Source organism: Malania oleifera, chromosome 10, assembly GCF_029873635.1.
Source record: "Malania oleifera isolate guangnan ecotype guangnan chromosome 10, ASM2987363v1, whole genome shotgun sequence".
Classification (NCBI taxonomy): domain Eukaryota; kingdom Viridiplantae; phylum Streptophyta; class Magnoliopsida; order Santalales; family Ximeniaceae; genus Malania; species Malania oleifera.
In genome coordinates, this window is record NC_080426.1 from 26,340,594 (window position 1) to 26,350,176 (window position 9,583).

General features: G+C 34.7%; 1 pseudogene; it reads left to right on the forward strand.

Moving 5' to 3' along the window:
* Positions 1-1,894: 1,894 nt before the first annotated feature.
* On the forward strand, positions 1,895-2,015 carry LOC131167227 (5S ribosomal RNA; annotated as a pseudogene).
* Positions 2,016-9,583: the final 7,568 nt, after the last annotated feature.

Consider the following 9,583-nt stretch of genomic DNA (forward strand, 5'->3'; position numbering starts at 1 on the left):
TGCGGATTTTGGTGGTATAGATATATTATCAGAGGGTCATGTGATGGGGGCACGTGATTATAATTTTAATTCCCTTTTCAGGGTTGGCTTAGCATGTACTTGGTCCACCTGGCTCTTGTCTGTCATCATGTCATGGTAATTAATTTTAAAATAGATCCAATTCGTCTGTTCCTGTTCTACTTCTTCACTGAAAGGGAAAAGGGGGCTCTGTTTAAAGGGCGCCCTTCAGCCTTTAACAGGTGACACCACGTATAGATTTGCCATTGCCAGGCTATGGCCAACCCATTTGTAAAACAGATGACGAGGAGTACAAATTTGCTATAGCTCAGTCCAATTTCATGGAATACAAAATATTGTCAATGTCTAATCTATATTTCACAACGTCAATACTATACCAGCACTTTGTTTTGTTTCTTAATTAGAATCAATGGGCGGTGAATTGATAGGACTTGCTAAATTTGATTAGTGTCGTATTGGATAAGTACTAAAAGCTATCAGTACATTGTGCTATAAAATAAATACTGAACACAAGAACAGTAAAATGAATAGTATTTAACTATATGTGTTATAGTAAGTTGTGAATATCTATATAAATTTTCACATATTTTATCCTTTAATTAACTATGACAGTCTCATAAATAATTGAAATTGCAAGATACTACAATTAATTGCAGATTGTCTTAATTCATAAATTATTTATATTAAAAAAATTATTAATAATATGAATTGTATTTAAATCATTAAAATACGACTAATGATTCTTATGATTTAGTAAATATATTTATCTATAATTTTTAATTATATAATTTGTAAAACTAAATATTAGATATAATTATACACCAACATTATTATTAAATTATACTGTACAGTTATTTGAATATTTTATAATTTCTATAAAACAAAACATATGCAATTTATTAAAATAATTTTATATATTCTAATAATATTTGAATCACAATAAATTAATTGTAAAATTTATAAATTATATTTACACTACTTAACATTGCTAGCAAAAATTACACCTTTGCTGCTTCTACATGCAGTAACAATAGCAATGAGCGCAGAATAGGTAGCTTAGTGTTAGAGCAGAATCTCAAGGCCAAATGAAGACCCTTAATCTGCCAAGTGCATGATGGAGTCACATATGTACAATGGCAAGACTACACCATATCTCATCCCGTCATAGTCATGCAAATGTATGAGAACACTCTATCCTTTTGGTGGTTAAGTATCATTGGCATGAGAGCCTTTGTCCTAACGAAGATTTTTTCTGAGGGAACATGACTTGAACCATGAGGGTGTTGTACTAACATCCCATTAAAATTGACTGGAACTCTTTTCACCATAGACACTATATCAGTGTAAGTGTATATATAATTAAGCATCCATAAGCCATAGCCAAGAGAACTGATATCCTACATATACTTGAGACAGACATACAAAATTGTCAATATCCCTTGATAGTATAGTTTTAGTTGGTATATGATAACAACACTAAAGGGTTTACTCAATGATCAATGCAGATGTTGATCCCAACCTTGGGTTAAGAGTAATGCTCTCACCATTCTCTAATGGTCATCCATAGGGCTTCCTAGCTCATATGGAAACCCATTCCTCTTGAGGATATCAAAAGCCACACAAAATGCTCATTGATTTGTTTATTGCCCCAAAGGGCATTGGGAGCTTTCTATACTATCTTCACTTTAGCATATGTAACCATTTGCAGGTTCAGGTTTGAAGAATCATAATCTTCTTACTTGAGAATGCCACTTTGATAACTATTCGAATATAGCATGAAGTCATAATAATACTTGAAGTATATCTATGATATCTCCATAATTGAATCTATGTTTACAATAATTACTTCTAAGACACAATCATAGGCTCCTTATCCGGGTGCGATCATACCAGCACTAATGCACTAGATCCCATCAGAACTTCGCAATCAAGCGTGCATGGGCGAGAGTAATATTAGGATATGGGTGATCTCCTGGGAAGTCCTCCTATTGCACCACTCTTTAATTTTTTATTTTTTTTATTTTTATAAAAAAAATAGGCTCCTTATCCCCCTCCAAGATTGACCATACAACACTTTTGCACATGTTAGGTATGCAAGAACATGAGATTGTGCATTTTCCCCCACTCCATTTTATCAACATCCTCACTAATTAAAATAAACATTTGCCCTTTGCTACAACTTAAAACAAACCCAAAGTGAACATCACCCAAACAATAGGACTCTCCAAGCCAATTCCCACCATCTATAATCTATCGCCCAAAATCTACATTACCATTTCTGAAGTAGACCCAAAATTGACTTTCTACAAGACCTTATAGAAAATATTTTCTAACAGAAAATCATCTTCAAAACAAGTCCCAAATTGATATTCAATTCCCTTTGAAAATAATGAGTAGATCTCCAATCCCTTAATATATTTGCTTTTCTACACTCCCAAACACTTATCCAACTAGTTCATCATCAACAATCTTTAATACAGATATGTATTTCCTCATATCTTAGTAGCAAAACTCACAATTGTTGGTAATTGAACAAACCTTTCCACAAAGCAAACACCTTCCCAAAGTTGTCCTTGAGTTAAAGCAACCAAGATTCAAAATTTCTACAAATGAAACTTAATTTTGCATATCATTTGAGTAATGTCTCCCTTCTTATAATCTCTATGATACCCATACATGACATAATTACTTGGAGGTTGCCAACAAATCTTTTCATCTGCAAAGAAATCCATTTTGGATCCTCTCATTGCTTCATTCCACACTTTTGTCTTTGGTAGATGAAGCTTCCACACTAGGTAAAAATCAAGGCTAGTCCATAATGTTTAACCCCCAATGGTGAATTTAACATCCCCAAATTTCCCTAAGTGTAACTAGTCCTCTTTTGAATCTCAATTCAAAAGTTAATCACCCATTCTACAAATCCACCATTTTGTTAATGAAACATATCACTGGCAAGATCTTTGCTTAAATTACAAATTCGTACTCTAAGGATCATTGTTTAATTCCAATCTCAAGTACAAGCAGTCACTATTGATTCATGCTTTAATTGCCCTTTGACGTTTCAACCTCAAGCCCAATCCTATGTGAATGGCTTTTAATTTGATCGTCCTCTAGCTTTCAAGTCTCAAACTCTTTCTCTAAACTCTGATGGTCTACCTTTTGGTTGAGTTGCATGAGTTACCTGTATAAATCATGTTAGGCAACATAGATGCCATTTGGTTGCATTGATCATATGCCCTCTTACAAAGGTGTGCAATTAAAAGGCCCTCATGACCGCCAAGCACACAAGCACTACATCGTCAATTCCTCAATGTTATAGCCTTACAATTGTATGACCACAAGAACTCAAATGATAAGGACCTTTTAGGGTTCCAACGAAGTCCTTTGAGAAATATTAATGATCTCCTTTAAGACCACACTTATTAAGGTTTCTGTCAAGAAAGTGACAAGCTCAAGCTTGCACTCAAGTGGCTTAGGAATTTGATACATAGAAGCTTTCATCATTTTTTTTCCATCCAAGAATCTTATTGTTTGTGGAATATAGATGTTCTAAGTTTAGTGAAAGAGGTCTTTGGCAAAAGCTCTCACAAATGTCCATTTCCATAGATCCAAGAATATCGTCTCTAACTTAGAGTCAAGACACCATATGAATATATGTTGATCACAATCCAAACTCAAGTGCCAACAGAATAGGAGAAATCCTATAGTGTGGCATCAATACACACCTTAAAGGTGTAAGGTATTCTTAACCATCTTAATTCCCATAAAATAACCCTTATTCTCAAACTAGGCAAATTTGAAACTCAAGCATCATGATTTTCACAAGATAGAATATTGAAGGCCAACCTCATTCGATCTACATGTGTAAAACAATAGAAGTAGATAGAGTTACCAATATATGCCCAGTGGTATATTGATTGTTCCCCACTCAATGTCATATCTTGAGTTCTGACAAAAGAATTGATGCCAACAATGTTAATTTGATTCCACTCCACAAAGGATTGACCCACTTTACTACTTGTCATGGGGCGGCATAATCCCAAGACTAGAATAATCACATTTGCATTGATTTGTTGAATATGTGACTGAATCATGCCTCTGCAGTGTCAAGACTATGCCAAATCCCTATTGTTGTACTTATCCAAATGTATGAAAAAACTCTTGAATTCATTCAGTTCTTAAGTATCATTGTCATAACTCATAAATGAGATGGTCTTAGAGGAACCATGACTTGAATGGCAATGATATTGTATTCACATCCCACAAGCAACATAACTCTCATCTTAAAAGCACCATCCTTGTGTAAGCATACATGCAACTAAAAACACAAGCTGAAGCAAGGGGAAGTGACATCCTACACTAGTCGATAATCATATTGGTGTAAGACTTCTATGCTCAATGGCGACTTCAAATGCCCATCTTAACCTTTAGGCCGAGAGTGGTGCGTGACACCATTTTTTAGTAGGTTGTCCTTGGAGCTTTCCAATCCCACATGGAAGCCCAAGATTTCCCTAAAGGATGTAAATAGTCCATCCTCAAGTGCTTTTTGAGGTGTTCACTTAGTATCTGAAAGGACGTTTGTGTTAGGACACTTATCTAGTGTTTTTTCCTAAAGAATTCTACTTTAGCATTTTCACTCTATAATAAGTAATGATATGTGAGCCTAAAAAATCATACTGTTTAACCTAGAGCTCTACTTCAACAACTATTCGGATATGCTATAAGACCATAGCAACACTCAAAGTACATGTGTGACATCTCTATAATCAAATCCACATTTACAATAGTTACTTCCAAGACACAACCACATGCTCTCGCGGCCATCCAATGCTACTCATACAACCCTCTTACATGCTACATGTTGTCCCCTGCATTTGTGCATATCTCTTTGTTAATCGTCCCTCGTGGGAGTATATAGAGTCAAAGGAGGGGTCAATGGACTCTTTTCGTATATTTTGATTTTCTATACAAAATAAAATACTTGGCAAGATTTAAACAATTATATCACAATATAGGTAAAGTAAATCAAGCACAAGACAAATAATAAAGAGTAGGGAGAGAGAAGCTTAACACTGGTATTTAACGTGGTTCGACACCAAGCCTACATCCACGCCTTAGTACCAAACCAAGGATTCCATAATCCACTAAGATTTTCCTTCACCAGCGGAGAAACCTTACAACTCGAGAACAAATCCCTATCGCACTCACCAAGAGCCTTCACTTTGGTTCACAAAGAATCTGTTGGGAATAAAGAACAAATTCTCGAAACGTGTGAGAAACAAAAAAGAAGAAAAATAACGCCAAAGAAAAATCAATCACACGCACAAGACAATATTTACGTGGTTCGGCAATTTTGCCTACGTCCACGGAGTTGTAGGGATTTCAATATTATCAGGAAGAAAACACAGAGAGTGCGGTGATACAATGCCCTCCCTCTTGCTCTCTCGCAGGTACAACCACACCAACCCCAATCACCCGAAAGCAATCCTTTTTATATGTTGCACCTAGGGTTCTGTTCCGAATGGGCTCCAAAATTTTTCCCAGGGGCGTTGCCCCCAGACCCCCACGAGTACAGCTTGTGCCTTACAGCCCAAGCCTTCGCTCCATGGACTAAGCCTTAGAATAAAAATCTCTAATTAAATAGAGGTCGAATCATCATCCAAATTAAAACACAACTAGGCTCCACAAAAACCCAATAGAACCTTCACCAAATGGTTCACAAAGAACCTTATAACAAGAAGATGATTACAATAAAATGCTCCTTATAGAGCTAATGTCAAATACAATGTGTAGCAACCCGAAAAATAATGGTATTTAAATAATAAAGAGAGAGGGAAATAAAAACAAAAACAAAAGGAGACAATAGACTTCGTCGACGAACAGAAGCGTTTGTCGATGACATTACACTTCGGAGATAATAGCCCAAAATTATTACATAGGGTCTCGTTGACGAACACATGGAATTTGTCGACAAGCACATAAGGGGACCTTATTGACAAAGCCACGCCTCGTCGACGAGAAGATACTGAGAAGAGTTTTTGGACAGTCTAAAATTCGTCGACGAGAGGGGGGGGGGGAATTCATCGACAAAATTATTAAATGACTCATCAACAAATTCGACTCTATAAATAGTGAAAACCCGAATTTTCCAGCATTATTTGGCGCAAATCCTTTCTTCTTTCTCTCTCTACGCCCCTTCCTCCTTCTCTCTTCAATCCCGGCCCCATTTTACGCCGGATTGACGATCTGAAGCCACCACGACGCTCTTGGCGAAGTTCTCTGCAAGTTTGCTGGAGCTGATTGTTGGTAAAGTTGGTTTGAATTTCGTCCCAATCTCAGGGCAAGACATTTTATTCAGTATTTGTCTTTCCCTTAGTTATAAGAAATACAATACACGAAAAAATACTGATGTTTTGTTCTGAGGGATTTGATTTTCAGGGTGTTGAGTGGAGAACCCTGCAGATATAGGGCTAAAGTACAGTAGGGACTTTTTAAAGATAAGGTAAGGGAAATATGTTATGCTAGGAGATTTACTTACATTATCAGGAATTTTATATATGTATGCATGTATACCATATATTATATAGGATATGAATTTTTAAAGCATGTGCGGCCTGAGTATATGATATTGATATGGAGTTTTATGTAGTTTTTCAGTATTTCTAGTTATACAGATATAGTAAGATAATTGCAGATTTTCTACAGACAAAATTTGTATACATATACAGTTTATTTCAGATGATTATATAGACAATTATATATATACATATATATATACATATACATATGTATATATATATATGTATATATATATATATATATATATATATTATATATCAGTATACAAATATTTATTCACAACAGTATATAAAGTGTATATAGAAAATTATGTTTTCCTAAATGCCATAACACTTAGATTATACAGAAAGGAAGTACAGACAGATTATATAGAAAGAAAGTACAAACAAATTACACAGTTATAGCATCAAGATGCTACAGATATTACAGTATTTACAGTACAGTAATATAGTGTTATGGTTATTTTGGAAATATAATGAAAATAATATAAAGAGTATAGTATGTATATATATAGTATCAGATCCCTGTGGAAAGATTACAGACAGATACAGTATTGATATAGAATATAGAGTACGGTACCGTTGCTAGATATAGATAGAGTGCAACCACATATCTCAAATAGTGTGTGGGTATCGTCGACTGTACTCGGAGAGTATGTAGCTCCCCAGTTCGCTGGGTGGAGGAGGTCGGTTTGACGAGGTAGCAGCCAATCCCGAGCTTAGGAGTGTATGCAGTTTGGCCGGATTGGAGTAGTGTAGAGTATAGTGACTTACCTGAAGGGCCGACCAGGTTAAGTCCCGCCTACGGGCCGCACAACCCTATCATGAGGGGTCAAACCATGACATATAGAGTTCCAGGGAAAGAGCACAATTACTTATATGTATACAGTTTTACAACTTTTGTTGTATATAGTATGATATAGTAATATGAATGATAGAAAGTTTAGAGGATATAAATGTTTTAAGCTATTATACATGTGTTTTATAGAATTGCTAGATCATGCAGTTATATATATATATATATATATATATATATATATATATATATATATATATATTAATGTTATAGTTTTATGACTCGGTTGCCATACACTAGTAATAACATATTTCCACTTACTGAACGTCAACTCACCCCATTACTTTAACATTTTTCAGGTGAGCCAGCTAAGCGAGCAGATCAGGCTTGCAGATAGAGATCACTTGGTTACCCTAGTTATAGGGTAAGTTTTTGTGTAGGATTTTGTATTTTTGGGGTAGTTGACACTGGAGAGAGACATGTATTATGTAGCTATGGTTGCAAATACTGAATTTTGGTATTGTATATACATGTATATGTGGTTCTGTGATTTATATTTTCCGCTGCTTAGGGGTGCCCATTATATTCAAATATTGAAGTAATCTGTTATTATTAAAAAAAAAATGATGAGAATTTTGAGGATGTTACACAATGCAAACCTCATACTACTTTCTCGAGCAATATTGATTCAAACAAAATAAATGAGCAAGAGAGATTGAGCACTAGCGAATGAATAACAAAGATGCAAAGTGTCTAGGCTTTATATAAAATGAAAATTTTCACTATGAACTTGTATAAATCACCAAAACCATAATAAACAAGTCTAAGGACTTGTATTTATAGCCAAAAACCCTTGCTAGCCTTTATTAGACCATTGGGAGCAATTCTTAAAAGAAACTAGCTGTTTTTTAGCTGTTGGTGCACTGTTCACGATGCGCATCGTCGACTATTGACCCCCACTCATTGACTAGTGGCCCCCATTCGTCGACTAGTAGCACTCTGCCAGCAATCGTTAACATCCTGCTTGGAATCGTCGACGAATTGCACCCAATCGTCGATGAGTGCCTGAATTAGATAAAATCATCAATATGAAAGTTGTGAGATTTGTCTTAATTTTCCATAGACACCAAGATCGTTCTTTTTGGACTTTTTTAGTAAAAGGAGTGCCCCAAATATCGAAGGCTATTTAGGAAATTTGATAGGTGCATAATTGAGGTTTTAAACCCAACTAAGACCAAGTTTGTAAAAGATTATAATACTAATATAATTTAAAATTTGTCCTTATGAAATTTCTTTTGAATATAAGATATCTTATTTATGAAAACACATTTGAAAGTTCATTTTGATATCTTATATGCTAGTAAGTCCTTTATAAAAATATACTTGACTTTCTTGAAACTGTAAGACATAAAACATGTTTTGTCAAAGTGGAGACCAAGTATGAAAAAGTTTATAAAATCAAGATATTGAAATTTTGTCCCTTTGGAAAATATATTTTGAGTTTAGGATTCTTTTGACAAACTCCTTAATTTAACTTTGAAAACAATGTATGTTAAGTTTGTGACTTAGGTGAAATCTTATAAACTCACGTGTTCTAATATACATGTGCAATTGCTCAACTCTTGCTAAGGATTCATGCAAGAAACAAAACCACAAGAGTTACAACATGTTTCTATCTCACACAACCCTTATTACAAATAATACAATCATTAAGCTTTGGTTGTGATTGAGTCCTTCCGAGTGAGTGCTCATATAATCTTTCCTTCTTGACGTCTACTCGGTTCGATCTTTGCTTTTGATCTAATACTTCATGTATTTGTCACTTGTGTCTGTACTAAACATGATCTACAAAAATAGGAAAACACTACGAACCATAAATAAGTTAATATCATCAAAACATATTAATTTTGATTATGTAGCCCCCAAGGCTAACACTCTTTTTCCATTTCATTTCTTTCTTCATGATTTTTTCCTTATTCCTTTTTCCTCTTTATATTCCTCACTTGACAAGTTCTTCTTCTTCTTCTTCTTCTTCTTCTTCTTCTTCTTCTCCTCCATTTCTCTTTGTTATTGTTGCATTTAAAGTGGGTGACTTGAGTCTTAGTTCCTAATTTTAATTTTCAAATTCAAAATACCCCTCACTATCCATAATCACTAGCTGTCGACTCTGCATTTTTTTTTTCTATATTTT